Raw genomic sequence first — 17,392 nt, forward strand, 5'->3', positions numbered from 1 at the left:
TTGTGATTTTTAACTTTGTCCACCCCAGTCCAACACGGCTCCTCCACCAGTTTTTAAAATATGCAACTTCTTACCACCCGGAAGTAGTTGTAACAAATAGTGAACAGTCAAAACAAATAATAGTGCATGCAAAACGAAATTGCACATTACTTGAGAGAAAAATAAATAGCAGTAGGTGGATTAAGAGTGTGGAGTTAGTGTATCATCTTTTTAAAAGTTGTACATTTCAATGAGTGCTTTTGTATGCTGCATACTATGTAATTCCAAATGTGATGTTTCGTTGTAATAGAATCCTATGTTTTGAATTTTATAGCACAGAAGGAGACATTCACATATCATTCCTGTACTAACTTTTGAAAGAGGGTCCAATTATGATCATCTACCACTTTCATTACTACAGAAGTAGGCCATTTAGCCCCTCAAGCCTATTCTGCCATTCATTTTGTCATTTTTTATAAATGATTTGGAAGTGAATATAGGAGGAATGGTTACTAAGTTTGCAGATGACATCAAAATTGGTGTAGTGAACAATGAAGAAAGTTATCTCAGAGTACAGTGGGACTCTGATCAGCTGGGACAAGGAGTGGCAAATGGAGTATAAATGTGCGGTAACGAAATAAGGGTAGGAATTGTACAGTTAATGATAGGGTCCTGAGGAATGTTGCCAAACAAAGACTTTGTGGTGCACTCTCATAGTTACTTGAAGGTGGAGTCACAAATAGACATTCGTAAAGAAGGGATTTTGTACACTTGCCTTCGTTGGTCAGTGCATTGAGTATAGGAATTGGAATGTTATGTCGCAGCTGTACATGATATTGCTTAGGTTTGATTCTGGTCTCCCTGGTATAGAAAGATGTTGCAAAGAAAAGATTTACAAGGATGTTGCTAGTCTTGGGCGGTTTGAGTTATAGGAAGCGATTGAATAGGCTGGGGCTAATTTCCCTGAAGCATCAGAAGATGAGGATGACCATTTTTATAGAGGGTTAAAATCATGAGGTTGGATAGGGTGAATAATCAAGGTCTTTTTCCCAGGGTAGAGGAGTCCAAAACTAGAGTGTGTAGGTTTAAGGTGAGAGGGAAAAGATAGACCGAGAACTTTTTCATGCAGGAGATGAAGCATGTGTGGAATGAGCAGCCAGAGGAAGTGGACGCTGACACAATTACAAATTTAAAGGCATCTGGATAGATATATACATAGGCAGGATTTAGAGGGGTATGGGTCAAATGCTGGCAAATAGAATTAGATTAATTTAGGATATCTAGTTGGTATGGACAAGTTGGATCAAATGGGTAAAAACAATGACTGCAGATGCTGGAAACCAGATTCTGGATTAGTGGTGCTGGAAGAGCACAGCAGTTCAGGCAGCATCCGAGGAGCAGTAAAATCGAGGTTTCGGGCAAAAGCCCTTCATCAGGAATACAGGCTGAGAGCCTGAAGTGTGGAGAGATAAGCTAGAGGAGGGTGGGGGTGGGGAGAAAGCAGCATAGAGTACAATAGGTGAGTGGGGGAGGGGATCAAGGTGATAGGTCAGAGGCAGGAGGAGGGTGGAGTGGATAGGTGGAAAAGAAGATAGGCAGGTGGGACAAGTCATGGGGACAGTGCTGAGCTGGAAGTTTGGAACTGTGGTGAGGTGGGGGAAGAGAAATGAGGAAACTGTTGAAGTCCACATTGATGCCCTGGGGTTGAAATGTTCCTAGGCGGAAGATGAGGCGTTCTTCCTCCAGGCGTCTGGTGAGGGAGCGGTGGTGAAGGAGGCCCAGGACTTCCATGTCCTCAGCAGAGTGGGAGGGAGAGTTGAAATGTTAGGCCACAGGGCGGTGTGGTTGATTGGTGCGGGTGTCCCAGAGATGTTCCCTAAAGCGCTCTGCTAGGAGGCATCCAGTCTCCCCAATGTAGAGGAGACCGCACTGGAAGCAACGGATACAATAAATGATATTAGTGGATGTGCAGGTAAAACTTTGATGGATGTGGAAGGCTCCTTTAGGGCCTTGGATGGAGGTGAGGGGGGAGGTTTTGCAATTCCTGCGGTGGCAGGGGAAGGTGCCAGGATGGGAGGGTGGGTTGAAGGGGGGCGTGGACCTGACCAGGTAGTCACATAGGGAACGGTCTTTGCGGAAGGCGGAAAGGAGTGGGGAGGGAAATATACCCCTGGTGGTGGGGTCTGTTTGGAAGTGGCAGAAATGTCGGTGGATGATTTGGTTTATGCGAAGGGTGGAAGGTGAGCACCAGGGGAGTTCTGTCCTTGTTACGGTTGGAGGGGTGGGGTCTGAGGGCGGAGATGCGGGATGTGGACGAGATCCGTTGGAGGGCATCTTTAACCACGTGGGAAGGAAATTGCGGTCTCTAAAGAAGGAGGCCATCTGGTGTATTCTGTGGTGGGACTGGTCCTCCTGGGAGCAGATACGGCGGAGGCGGAGGAATTAGGAATACGGGATGGCATTTTTGCAGGAGGTGGGGTGGGAAGAGGTATAATCCAGGTAGCTGTGGGAGTCGGTGGGTTTGTAAAAAATGTCGATATCAAGTCAGTCGTCATTAATGGAAGTGGAGAGGTCTAGGAAGGGGAGGGAGGTGTCAGAGATGGTCCAGGTAAATTTAAGGTCAGGGTGGAAGTTGATGAATTGCTCAACCTCCTCGCGAGAGCACGAGGTGGCGCCAATGCAGTCATCAATGTAGCGGAGGAAGAGGTGGGGAGTGGTGGCGGTGTAATTACGGAAGATCGACTGTTCTACGTAGCCAACAAAGAGACAGGCATAGCTAGGGCCTGCAAAAATGCCATCCCATATTCCCAATTCCTCCGCCTCCGCCGTATCTGCTCCCAGGAGGACCAGTTGCACCACAGAACACACCAGATGGCCTCCTTCTTTAGAGACCGCAATTTCCCTTCCCACATGGTTAACGATGCCCTCCAACACCTCTCGTCCACATCCCGCAACTCTGCCCTTAGACCCCACCCCTCCAACCATAACAAGGACAGAACGCCCTTGGTGCTCACCTTCCACCCTACCAACCTTCGCATAAACCAAATCATCTGCTGACATTTCCGCGACCTCCAAACAGACCCCACCACCAGGGATATATTTCCCTCCCCAACCCTTTCCGCCTTCTGCAAAGACCGTTCCCTCCGTGACTACCTGATCAGGTCCATGCCCCCCATTCAACCCACCCTCCCATCCTGGCACCTTCCCCTGCCACCGCAGGAATTGCAAAACCTGTGCCCACACCTCCTCCCTCACCTCCATCCAAGGCCCTAAAGGAGCCTTCCACATCCATCAAAGTTTTACCTGCACATCCACCAATATCATTTATTGTATCCGTTGCTCCCGATGCGGTCTCCTCTACATTTGGGGAGACTGGACGCTTCCTAGCAGAGCGCTTTGGTGCGGGTATCCCAGAGATGTTCCCTAATCAACCACACCGCCCTGTGGCCCAACATTTCAACTCTCCCTCCCACTCTGCCGAGGACTTGGAGGTCCCGGGCCTCCTTCACCGCCGCTCCCTCACCACCAGATGCCTGGAGGAAGAATGCTTCATCTTCCGCCTTGGAACACTTCAACCCCAGGGCATCAATGTGGACTTCAACCGTTTCCTCATTTCCCCTTCCCCCACCTCACCCTATTTCCAAACTTCCAGCTCAGCACTGTACCCAAGACTTGTCCTACCTGCCTATCTTCTTTTCCACCTATCCACTCCATCCTCCTCCCGCCCCCGACCTATCACCTTCATCCCCTCCCCCACTCACCTATTGTACTCTATGCTGCTTTCTCCCCACCCCCACCCTCCTCTCACTTATCTCTCCATGCTTCAGGCTCTCTGCCTGTCTTCCTGATGAAGGGCTTTTGCTCAAAACGTCAATTTTTACTGCTTGGATGCTGCCTGAACTGCTGTGCTCTTCCAGCACCACTAATCCAGAAGTTGAATCAAATGGTCAGTTTCTGTGCTGTATAACACAATGACAGTGTGATGAGAGTTAATATGACAGCAAACTCTGCACACCTGCCTTTGGAAGACAAATATTTATGACTCTCTAACTTCGAGTTAATAGTTTAGGTAACATAGGGAAGGGTTCCAAACTTCTCTCTCCTTTTGTAGACAACTTGCATATTTTTACATTTAGCAGTTAGGTCTATTGTTTCGACTGTCACTGGTTCTGAAATTACACCAACGTAATTTCAATGTGTCTTATTGGAATAGCATATTGTTATAGAGTTGGAGGCAGGTAATAAGCAGTTAAGAGAAAGTGGGCTTAGAATTGTGAATATATGGTGTTTAATGTTCACTTTTAGAGTTAAAAAAATTGATATTATTTTCTTTAAATAGTGAAATTTGAGTTCTGTTATTTATATTTTAAACAGATTACAAGCCGAGATGAGCTTTTCTCAGTGTTTGGTTTAATTAACAGAAGGGTTCACCGCCGTGCAACAGATAAAACAATTCCACTATATCTACCATAACCAGTCCCCTTAATACCTTGAACTTCAATCAAATAACCCCTAACTTTTTAACTTGAGGTAAATGTTATCTCCCATCACATAGATTTGAAAGTGTTTTCCTTTTCAACCAATTTTCTTCGTCAAAAATGCTATCTGATTCAAGCTTGAGGAGAAACAAAGACTACGCGGTTGTTTTTTTTTCAGGGTTAAAAATCACAATACCAGGTTATAGTCCAACAGGTTTATTTGAAGCACTAGTTTTTAGAGCCCTGTTCCTTCATCAGTTAGCTGAAGGACCAGTGCTCCCACCCCAGTCCAACACCAGCTCCTCCACATCTTTTTTTTCAGATTTACCCGTTTCCCTATTCAGCATTTTTAATATGTAAGATGTCGACAAATCATTTTTCAGCTTCATGAATTTTCTGCCTACAATAGAGAATCTTCAGCTTTATCTAGTGTTACGACATGGCGGTGAACCCTTCTGTTAATTAAACCAAACACCCAGAAAAACGTATCTCAGTTTGTAATGTTTAAAATATGAATGACAGAACTCAAGTTTCACTATTCAAAGAAAATAATATCAATTTATTTTTTTAACTCAGGGTATCAGGGTGGTGTTAAAATGGCAGACAACTGGAAGCTAAGGATCTTTTCTGCAGGCAGAACATAGATGTTCTGTGATGCAGTCACCCAGTCTATGCTTTGTTTCCCTAGTGTAGAGAAGATTACATTGTGAGCAGCAAATATAGCAGGCTAGATTGAGGTGCAAGTAGTGCTGCTTTACCTGGAAGATATGTTTGGGCCCTTGGATACTGTTGGGGTGTGGTGGGGGGGAATGGCAGGAAAAGAGGTAAATGGGCAGGTCTTGCAACTTCAACAGTTGCAGGGGAACATGCCATGGCATCTTCGGTGTTGGGAGTAAAGAAAGTTTGGATCAGGGTGTTCCTGGAGGGAACAGTCCCTGCAGAACACAGTCAAGGGAATGGAGAGAAATAGCATCTTGCTGGTGGTGGAAATGGCAGCTGATCCTCATCTGGTGGGATGGCAGCTAAAAAGATTTTACGAGGGACCTAAGGAGCAACCTTTTCAAGCAGAGGATGGTGAGAGGTATGGAATGAGCTGCCAGAGAAGAGGTGGAGGCTGGTACAATTACAACACTTGGGTATATGACTAGGGAGGGTTTAGAGGGATATAGGCCAAGTGCTGGCAAATGGGACTAGATTTAATTGAGGATATCTGCTCGACATGGACGAGTTGGACTGAAGGGTCTTCCCATGCTGTACATCTAACTGTGTAAAGGACATAATTCCGGTTGGCTGAGCTTGTCCTCAGCCTCAACAACTTCTCTTAATTCCCTTCATTTTCTCCAGGTCTGAGGGATGGCCATGGGTACTTGCATGGCAGAACATTCCTTGTTCCAGTCCTATTCTGGCCCCCACTCACCACATTCTCCAATATATCAATGGCATCATCAGTGCTGCTTCCCTCTAGTCTGGAATTGGATAAATTCATCAAATTGTTTCCAATCTCCACCCAGTTCTCAATTTCACCTGGTCTATCTGACACCTCCCTTCCCCTCTAAACACTCCATTCCATTCTCCCAGTTCCTCCATCTCCATCATGTATGTTCCAATGAGGCCAACTTCAAGAAGGGAGCCTCTGAAATATCCACCTTCTTCCTCAGCTGAGGATTTCCCAGCAGTGTTGTCACCAGGGTCCAATCTATCCCCCTCACTTTTGCCCTCCTCTCCTATCTCTTTCTTGCCACAACAGAAATACCTTTTCTACCATCCCACAGCACCTTACCCTGCAACAGCTGATAGTGTAACACTTTCCCACTTACCTCCTCCCTCCTCAGTATTCAAGGGCTCAAACATACCTTCCAGCTGAAGCAGCATTCTACCTGCACTTCTCGTAATCTACTCTACTGCATTCACTACTCACAATGTGGTCTCCTCTATGTTGAAGAAACAAAGTGTAGACTAGGTGACCACTTTGCAGAACATTTACGTTCTGCCTGCAATAAAGATCCTGAACTTCCAGTTGCCTCCCATTTTAACATACCATTCTGATATCTGTCTCAGGCTTGCTGCAGTGCTCCAGCAAAGCTCGGTGCGAGCTGGAAGAACAACATATCACTTTCCGCTTGGGGACCCTGCAGCCGTTCAGATCCAATATAGAGTTTAATCATTTTAGAGCCTGTTTTCTCCCCTACACCAGGCCTTGTCATCACAGTCCACAGTTACACACTACCTATTGTTGGCTGCTAACAGTCTCCATTAACAGCTATTCACCCTCTCAAGCCAGATTGTTATCAACTCCTTTGTCTCTCTAACTGTGCTTCTCTCTCTTTTAGGCTCTATCTCTATCTATTGTTTACTCCTTACCCCTTTTCCCACTCTTTGCATATAAACTGATATTTTGTTAGCTACCATCAGTTCTGAGGAAGGATCCCTGGACCTGAAACGTTAACTTTGATTTCTCTTCACAGCTGCTGCCAGACCTGCTGAGCTTTTCCAGCAACTTCTGTCTTGGTTCGGGATTGGTAAGACCACCTCTTGAATGCTGTTTAGTTTTGGTCTACTTGCTTTTTAAAAAAGTGTCACAGCTTTGGAAATGGCTCAATGATATCTGGAATGAGTGGGTTGTCTTCTGAGCAAGTGACTTGATTAAAGTGCATAAGGTCCTTAATGGTCTTGATAAGGTGGATGTGGAAAGGATGTTTTCCTATAGTAGATCAGTTTTAAATAGGTTGCATTGTTTTTAAAATTTGAGGTCACCTTTTCAGGATGGGAGATGAGGAGAAATCGTTTTCTCTCAGGATTGTGAGGCAGTGGAGGTGGATCAGTGAACATTATGATGGTTGGATGGACTCTTGTTAGACTGGGGAATCAGCTGTTATGGGATAGGTAGGAATATAGAATTTGAAGAACAAATTGATCAGCCATGATTTGATTGAGTGGCTGAGCAGGCTTAAACAGCTGAATGAATTATTCTTTTGAATGTTTGTAAAATTGAACTTTTGATTCATTTGGCATCACTTAAACCTTTTTTGTACTAAAGTTGTCAGTTGATAGCATTGACCACAATGTATGAAAAATCTGTGGTCCTTTGTCAAAAGCCTTACTCACTTACAATAAGTGTTAATAACCTTATTTAATATTAGATTCAGAAATGCAAATACAAACATTGCTAAATGGTCAAATATTCTTTCAAATTAAGAATTTTGAAGTAAGCCTTTCAATTATATTGCCCTACATTGTCTCAGGTGCGGGTCTGACACTTGGTCCTCATCTCACAGTAATATCTCTGATTCTTGACTACCTTCAAGCCTCGCAAGGCACTGTTATATCTGTCAAGAAGGTGACTTCTCTAGGCAACTAATGATCTTGAATAAAGTATCAGCCTAAGACAGGACATAAAAGTTGCCACTAAGGCAAAGTATAAATCACCTAGCAGTTTTATTCTTAAGTGCCAAATTCTGATCCACAGATTTCTTCTTTAACCACCTTGTTTATAGCTACCTCTGTAATCCAGAAGTTTGGACAGATGATCCAGATATATTAGTGCAACTCCTACTGATACATCTGGGAAATATTAAATTCAACTGAATAAATAAATCAGGAATTATAGGTTATTATTACAATCAGTAGCTAGAAAACGCCTTTTACTCATTCTTTTCAAAACAAAATCTGTTATACTTAGAACCAGTCCCATTTGGCCAGATAAACTATGAATGTAGTTACTCTTAACTGCTATTTGAAATGGCCAAGCAAATCTCTGTTGAACTCAAGCATATTCACCACCATGTTGAGGGCATTTAACAAGTGCAAAGTATTTGCTGGCCTTAGTGACCTGCAAATCCCATGAGTGAATAAGTTAAAATGTGATGCAATAAATTGGATATAAACTTTCACTCAGATTTTTCCCAGTTGACAAATTGCTATGAAATTACTGCACAAACTATAATCAAAGGACATGTTCCCAGTGATATCACCTGAAATGGCTTTGGAATAATCAGACTTGTAGTAATTGGTGATTTCAAAATATATTTACAGATTACAAATACGTACACATTGCGTTGTCATGCTTGAGTGATTTATTCTGGCCAAAGATGAAAGTCAAAATCAAAAATTTGTAGTTTAGCACTAGTATCTCTTAAAAAGTAAGATGAGTAAATATTTTGAAGTTCATTTATCAGGACAGAGGAATATTTGAATTCTTCTGCTGTTCTTTATTTTCTATAACTATTTCACTTTAGGCTTGTTCTAAAGCAGTAATTTAATTTTTTTTGAAAAGCATGTCCTTTGGACGCAAAGTATGTATTTCATTTAATTTTGTCAGTTTTCATCAGTTACATTTGTTTTAAGGAAATTTAAATTTCCCATATTCTCTTGATTTAATTAACGTAAATGAGGGAAATTTAATTTCCAGAAAAATTTAAGTAATTTTTTTGGTATTTTCTTGACAATGCATTTTGCTATTTTCGTAAGAACACAAGAATCACAGCAACTATTACAACTTAACTTTGTCACTTGTTATTTAATTGAATACAGCACAGTGTTTCAGTGGTTAGCACTGCTGTCTCATAGCGCCAGGGACCCAGGTTCGATTCCAGCCTTGACTGGTGACTCTGTGTGGAGAGTCTCCTCATGTCCTCCAGGTGCTCCGGTTTTCTCCCACAATTCAAAGATTGTGTTCAGGGATGTGTAGCTTGGGGGTAAATATATGGTAGGGGGATAGGTCTGGGTGGGTTACTCTTCAGAGGGGCCAAGTGGACTTGTTGGGCCGAAGGGCCTGTTTCCATACTGTGGGCATTCTTAAAAATAACCAAGTTGAGAGCAATGCTATTGGTAAATGCAATTTCTTTTAAACTAAATATCTAAAATTGAATAAACCTTTTTTCTTATGATCAGTATTCTGAATAAGCAAAGATAAAGACAAAGTGTAGTTGTTTCCAACTGAGTCATTAAAATTACAGTACTTAAAATGCAATTTTCTAATAATGTAATTGCATATGGAATTGATTTGTTGATTAGCAAACTAGGATACATTTAACTCTGAATTTCTGTTTTAAATTATTTGGATGATTCCATTAAATGTTATTAAAACTGTCAGTAATGTTCCTATGCAACATTTTCAATACATTTTATAGATGTGGAATCTTGGCTGTCTTTAAGCAGATGTTAATTGCATAATTAAATACAACCATGGCAGGTGAAGGCTAATGCATGTAAATACAGTTGTGTTAATGAAAACTTTAAGGGAAACTGACAGCTCTTCCATATTTGTTCAGTTTTTCCATATATACGTTTATCACTTCAAGTACCACTGTGGTCCTGCCTCATCCTGCCTATTAGCTAAGCAATATAAATACTGTTTATACATATATGCAATTATTTCAAAGAATCTAAACAGAAAAGATGATCCTCACCATTTAAATGGGATATATTATGTGAAACTTGTCTTTATGACAATTTGTTTGTAAATGCATGAAGGGTTTCAATTTTAAGGTTTCTGAATGTGAAGACTTTTAGACGGTGCACAAAAGATTTGCTGGAATCCAGACTTGGGGGACTTCTGTTGGACACATCCCCATCCTTTCCCTTGGAAAGTAAATCAAGTGTTCAAACATTGGATAAATAGGAACTATTCATATTGTCAGAAGACTTGTAAACCAGAGGACACCAATTGAAGATGATCGGCAAGAGGCTAAAGGAGGTGCACAAGGATTTTCTAGTGAGCAATTAATTTGGATATTGAATCAACCATCTAAAATTGTGGTAGAGCCAGATTTCAATCATAGCTTTCAAAAAGGGATGGGGTAACAGCCTGAGAGAAAATTGGATAAATAAGTGTAGTTTCAAGTTGAATGGCCTCTGTAACTGTTCAGTTTATTTTCATAAAATTAAAATAGTAACTTTAGACTGTATAGAAGTTGAAATGTGGAATAAACTTTAGCATCTTTGCATACATTTGATAACTAGGTTTATGTAGCATATTGCATTGGGGAGGGGGGGGTGGAAACAGTGAGCATATGTTGTAGCTGTGAAGTCCATTTCCTGTGTGAACTTGATTTGTCACTTCAAGATTTTCCCATCCATTTATTTACCCTCAGTGTCATTTCATAGTTCAGAAAAAAGTCTACAGTATTGAGATTTATTTGCTTATAATAAATCTTTTGCATCCATATCATGTAAGGTTTAGTAAAAAAAAAACAGTCTATACGCTTCAAAACTTTCATGAAATAAAATGTTATAGAGTTATTCCCAAAAATCAAATCTTGAAGGTTGCATACTTGAAGAAATGTACTACTAGAAAGTGCAGTCATGTGATTGGGGTCTTGGCTGTCTCAGCACAACAAAGGAGGTGGTTCTGATGCTTCTAACCAAAAATCATGTAGGAGATAAGAGCCTTGCTTATGATAAGACCATAAGAAGCAGGAACAGAAATAGACCATTCACCCCACTGGAGTCTGTGCTGCTATTCAGTGAGATCATGCTGATCTGAAAATCCTCAACTGTGCTTTACTGCTTATTCCCCATTACTACTTTTTCCTCATTACCCTTGATCCTAAAACTGATTTTAAAATCTTTCTATCTCAGACTTGATTGTGAGGCAGCAACCGTACAATGCCAGAGAGCCAGGTTCAATTCCTGCCTTGGGCAACTATCTGTGTGGAGTTGGCACATTCTCCCCTCGTCTGCGTGGGTTTCCTCCCACAGTCCAAAGGTATGCAGGTTAGGTAAATTGGCCATGCTAAATTGCCCGTAGTGTTAGGTGAAGGGGTAAATGTAGGGGAATGGGTGTGGGTGGGTTGCTCTTTGGAGGGTCAGTGTGGATTTATTGGGCCAAAGGGCCTGTTTCCACACTGTAAGTAATCTAATCTAATCTCTCAATCCCTCTGCAATGAAGAATTTCATAGATTCACTATACTCTGAGAAGAAATTCCTCCTTTTCTGTCTTTAAATGTGTGACCCCTTATTCTGAGATTATGCCCTCTGGTCCTAGACTCTCCACAAGAAGCAACCTTTCCTATTCCATCCTGTCAAGTCCCCTAAGGATCTTGTTTCTTTCAATAAGGTTACCTTTCATTCTTCAATATTACAATGAATACAGATCTAATATACTCAACCGTCTACATAAGGCAGTCATAATGAACTTGCTTTGGATTGCCTCCAATTCCAGTATACTTTTCCTAGATAAGGCACTGAAACCTGTTCACAGTATTCCAATTGTGGTCTGATTAGCACATAGTATATTTTCACAAAACCTTCTACTTTTATATTCCATCCCTTTTGTTAAATAAAGGCCACCATTCCATTACTCTTACTTATTACCCACTGTAGTTGGGTGCTAACATTTTGTGCTTCATGGGCAAGAGTTCCTGAATCTCTATTCCATAGCTTTCTGCAGTCTTTTTCTACTTGAACAATAGAAGAACTGAATACTGCTTTTGTCAAAATGCATAAGCTCACATTTTTCCATATTATACTCCATCTACCAAATATTTGCTCTGCTTAACTTGCCCATATCCTTCTGCAAATTGTTTCATCTGGACCACTTACCTTCCTACCTATTTTTGTCTCATCCACAATTTTGGCTAAAGTATGACAAGCTGCCTCATTCAAGTAATTGAGATAGTTAATGTATAATTAATATAATCAAATAAATAATTGTGGCCTCAGCACTAATCCCTCTGGCACACTACTAGTTACAGCTTGCCTTTGCTGGAAATGCTTGTCCTAAATGTCTTCTATTTGTTGGCCAGTCCTATATCCATGCTAATGTACTATCCCCAAAGCATGGGGTCTCATTAAGTATACTAATGTGTGGTATCTTCTGAAAATCTAAATATTACAGCAACAGCTTCTACTTTATCTATGCTGTTTGTAACTGCCTCAAATAATTCTAGTAAATTTATCAGGCATTATTTCCCATTGAAGACACTCCAGGGAAAACAGTCCCAGCCTATTCATCCTCTCCCTATAGCTCAAACCTCCAACACTGGCAACATTCTTGTAAATCTTTTCTGAACCCTTTCAAGTTTCACAACATCCTTCCGATAGGAGGGAGACCAGAAAGGCACGCAATATTCCAAAAGTGGCATAACCAATGTCCTGTACAGCCACAACATGGCCTCCCAACTCCTATACTCCATGTTCTATTATTGCATCCTTTAGCTTTGAGCTGTTCTCAATAACAAACATTAAGCTAATGAACCTATAGTAATCTGTTTTGTCTTTTTTTAATATGAAATTGTTATAGTTTAGCCAGAATAATTTTGTGTTTTCCTTTTCCAAAACTGACAGGGGTAAGCAAGTTGTCTCAGACAGGAGCCCTTCATCAGGAATGAGGCTGGAAGCCTCCGGGGTGGAGAGATAAATGGGAGCAGCATGGGGCTGGGGAGAAGGTAGCAAAGAGTGCAATAGGTGGATGGAGGTGGGGATCAAGTCTGTTTCAGGACATGGTTGAAGGGCTCCAGGGCGGAGGAGATAACCGGGGGTTGCAGTGACAGAGAAACTCACTGATGAAGGGCTCCTGCCCGACACGTCGATTTTCCTGCTCCTCGGATGCTGCCTGACCTGCTGTGCTTTCAGTCTTGTTGTCTGTTGTTGCTTTCTGTGGGTTTTACTGTAATGTTTATGCAAATAGAAGGTATAATATTCTAGAAGGATGCACCCACAAGTCAGAGCAGAAGTAGACCATTCAGCCATTCAAGACCATTCTGGAATTTAATAAGATTGTGACTGAGTTTATGTTCCAAATTCTGCAATCCCATCTACCCTTGATAAGCTAATAACTTTGTAGGGTAAGGGATTCATTTCATCTTCGACTGAAAAATATTCCGTGAACATGCCGCTTCCACTTTGTGAGGTGAAGTTCCATATTCACACAACCCTACAAGAGGGCAGGAGAAAAACGTTGATAGAATCATATAGTGCAGAAGAGGCCTTTTGGTCGATTAAGTCTGCACTGACATGTGACAAACACTTGACCTTCAACCTAACCCCATTTACCAGCACTTAGCCCTTAGTTGTCAATGTTATAACATGCCAAGTGCTCATCCAGATACCTTTTTATAAAGGTTGTGAGGCAATTTGCCTCAGCCACCCTCCAAGCAGTGCATTCAGACTCGCCACCCTCTGGGTAAAACATTTTTCCTCATCTTCCTCTTCCAACTTCTTGCTTGAAACCTTGAACTATCTTCTGTTAGTGACTGACCCTTCAATCAACGGGAACAGTTGCTCCTTATCCACTCTGTCCATACCCCTCATCATTTTGTACATCTCAATCAGATCGTCCCTCTGTTTTCTGTACTCCAACAAAAACAACCCAAGTTTATCCAAGCTTTCCTCATAATTTTAAATTTTCCATTCCGGCAACATCCTGGTGAATCTCATTTGCACCCCTTCCCATTGCAAACAGATCCTTCCTGTAATGTGATGACCAGAACTGCATAAAGTACTCTAGCTGTGGTCTCACCAAAATTCGATACAAAAGCAGGGAAGTCATTAGAGTTTTGATCTGTGCCTCAATTTGATAAATGCAAATGTCCCACGTGTGTTTTTTTTCACCATTCTACTAACATGCCCTTCCACCTTCAGCAATCAATGGACAAAAATGCCAAGGTCTCTTTGTTCCACAGAACATCAGAGTGTTATGCCTTTCATTGAATACTTCATTGTCAAATGTCTCCTTCCTCACATTTCAGGGTTAATCTCACCAATACCCTGTATAAATGAGGCATAACATTCTTGCTTATGTTCAATTCCTCTCAAAAATGATGGCATCCCATTAGCCTTTATTGATTTATAACTAGTCTTTTGTAACTAGCACAGTAGAACACTGTACACTACTAGTTACAGATTGCCAGCCTGAAAATGCTTTGTCTTTTATTAGTTAATGAATTCTGTACTCATTGTCCATTTGCTCATTTTTTTTCTAAATTTTGTTTTCTTTCTGTCAAAGAAAACAGTTCGCATTCACTTTGTCAGACCTTTTAAAAAAACCTATAAACCCACAATCACTTCTATGTAACAGGATAAGGGCAACAGATGCATATAAACATTACCACCTACAAGTTCTCCTACGAGTCACTCATCATTCTGACTTGAAGGTATATCGCTGTTCCTTTCGTATTTGGTCAAAATCCTCAAACTCCCTCCCAAATAGCATTACGATTCTATTTACATCAAATGAACTTCATTGTTTCAAGAAAGTACTCAGCCTCCCCGTTCACCATCTCTGCCTATGTACTATCACACCAGCAGGGCAGACGCACAGAGGTAATGGTACAGGGGTAGCTGATCAAGGGGAAGTTGTTCTGGAGTCCTCAACATTAACATTAGATTAGATTAGATTAGATTCCCTACAGTGTGGAAACAGGCCCTTCGGCCCAACAAGTCCACACCGACCCTCCGAAGAGTAACCCACCCAGACCCATTTCCCCTCTAACTAATGCACCTAACACTACGGGTAATTTAGCATGGCCAATTCACCTAGCCTGCACATCTTTGGACTGTGGGAGGAAACCGGAGCACCCGGAGGAAACCCACGCAGACACTGGGAGAATGTGCAAACTCCAGACAGTTGCCCGAGGCGGGAATTGAAGCCGGGTCTCTGGCTCTGTCAGGCAGCAGTGCTAACCACTGAGCCACAAAAGACCACACACAGTCTCATAGCATGAAGTCATGTGGGCAAGAAGATCACCTGCTGATTACTAACTACCACAACCAGTTCAACTGATGCATTTGTGCTCATTGCAAACCAACTTGAAGTATTGACGCTGACAAGGACACGATGCTCTTTGGATGAGGAACCTCAACATGCATACCAAAAGTAACTATGTCTGGCCAAGTCTAAATGACACAACAGTTAGACTGTGTGTGAGTGAACAAACAAAAGCAAAAAACTTAGTTTGCCTCATCAATCTGCCTGTTGCACTTGCATCTGTCCAGGATCGTAGTGGTAGAGGTCACTACTGCATAGTTGTTGAGGAGCCATAGTTGTCTTCTTTGAGAACACAATTCCTTTTGTATTAAGATCAAAGTTTCTATATGATGATCTACTATACATATTTATCACATTCTATAAAACGCTAACACAATCTCAACTGAAGTAGTAGGACTTTTCTACACACCTTGCTTTAGCAACAGAATTGGAGTGATTGCAATAAAGATTCATGTGAGTGGTTCCAGGGATGAGGGATGTGAATAATTTGAAAGATTTGGCACTTCTATTAGAAAAACAGAAAACTGAGAGTAGATTTGATAAAGATATTTAAAATCATGTCTGGTTTGGACCAAGCACATTGGAAACCATCTCATTGATGAAAGGACGAAGAATGAGAGGACATGGATTTAACGCGATGGGCAAATCGAGCAAGTGAAATGAGAAAAACCTTCATTGAATGAATGGTTAAGGTCCAGATTGCACTGCCTTGTGGTGTGGAGGCAAGTTCAAAGCATTCGAGGGAATTTGACTCTTATCTGAAAAGAAAAACAATAGGATTGCAGAAGAATCGAGCGAGAATGAGCAATTCACTTAGTGCCATTCAGAGAAATGGTGCACACATGATGGGCCAAATTGAAAACTCTCTTGCAGTAATAAGTTCCTCAGAATCGTAGAACTGTAGGTTGGGTGTCTACTGTCCTTCAGGTGATAGAATCTTTCAAACGTATGTTCTATCAAAAGAGCTTGATAAGTTTCTGCACTGCATCTTGTATATGGTCCACATTGTGCTGATTGTAAAGGAGTAAATGAATGAGATTGTAGATGGGGATAGGGCAGGAGTGTTGCTTATTAGGTAGTGTGTTTTGTCCTGGATTAAGCTGTTTATATTTGAGTCTTCATTCTTTCACGCAAGTAGTGATTATTCCATCATGCTGCCAACTTGTGCCTTGTAGATCTTGACAAGGATATGAGTTGTATTCCTTGCCTTTAGCCTGTCAATATTTCAGTGATCAGTCCAGCTAAGTTTCTGGTCAAAGGTAATGCCCAGGATGATTCAATGTAGTTTTAAAATAGTTGTGGAAGAGGATAGACCTGACGTTAAAGTTCTAAATTGGAGAAAGGCCAATTTTGACATATTGGATAGGAACTTTCAAAAGTTGTTTGGGAGAGGCTATTTGCCAGTAAAGTGATGGTTGAAAGTGGGATACCATCAAAAATGAGATAACAAGAGTTCAGAGACAGTATGTTTGTACTAGTGCGAAGGGCAAGGGGGATGGGTGTAGGGAATGCTGGATGACTAGAGAAATTGAGGCTCTAATCAAGAAAAGTAAGGAGGCAATATGTCAGGTAGAGAAAATTAGGATTGAGTGAATCCCTAGAAAGTATAAAAGCAGTAGGAGTATACTTGGGGAGGGGGGGGGGGGGGCGGCGGGGCAGGGCAATCAGGATGGCAAAAAGGAGACTAGATTAGATTCCCTACAGTATGGAAACAGGCCATTTGGCCCAACAAGTGTACACTGACCCTCCGAAGAGTAATCCACCCAGACCCATTTCCCTCTGACTAATGTACCTAACACTATGGGCAATTTAGCATGGCCAATTCACCTGACCTGCACATCTTTGGATTGTGGGAGGAAACCAGAGTACCCCAAGAAACCCCATGCAGACACAGGGATAATGTGCAAACTCCATGTAGTCACCCAAGACTGGAATCGAACTTGGGTCCCTGGCGCTGTGAGGCTGCAGTGCTAACCACTGAGGCACCAAGCTGTCCCAACCATGAGAGATCCTTTACAAATGGGGTTAAGGAGAATCCAAAGAGATCCTACAAATGCATTTAAGGGCAAAAGTATAACTAAGGAGAGAATAGGACCCCTTTAAAGATCAATGTGGCTGTCTGTGTGTGGAGTCAAAGGATGTAGGTGAAATACTACACGAGCATTTCATGTCAGTCTTTACTGTGGGGAAGCAAATGGAAGCTAGAGATCAATATTCTGAAGTGTCA

At 41.8% G+C, this 17,392-nt stretch overlaps 1 protein-coding gene across 5 annotated transcripts in view; it reads left to right on the top strand.

Moving 5' to 3' along the window:
* The window catches only part of il6st (interleukin 6 cytokine family signal transduce), an 81,718-nt gene that overhangs the window by 4,456 nt on the left and 59,870 nt on the right, over positions 1–17,392 (top strand). For 2 of the 5 annotated variants that reach the window (XM_087988976.1, XM_043688915.2), the window contains exon 2: positions 6,923–6,976. The exons of 2 other annotated variants lie outside the window; for them this stretch is intronic. The gene's annotated coding sequence lies outside the window, so the exon portion shown is untranslated. Of the gene's footprint in view, positions 1–6,922; positions 6,977–10,147; positions 10,171–17,392 lie in introns of those variants that run through there. One more of the 5 variants, XM_087988990.1, reaches the window with a different exon arrangement.

This window comes from Chiloscyllium plagiosum, unplaced genomic scaffold (assembly GCF_037043375.1).
Source record: "Chiloscyllium plagiosum isolate Xiang-an unplaced genomic scaffold, Cpla_swu_hap1 HiC_scaffold_1, whole genome shotgun sequence".
NCBI lineage: Eukaryota > Metazoa > Chordata > Chondrichthyes > Orectolobiformes > Hemiscylliidae > Chiloscyllium > Chiloscyllium plagiosum.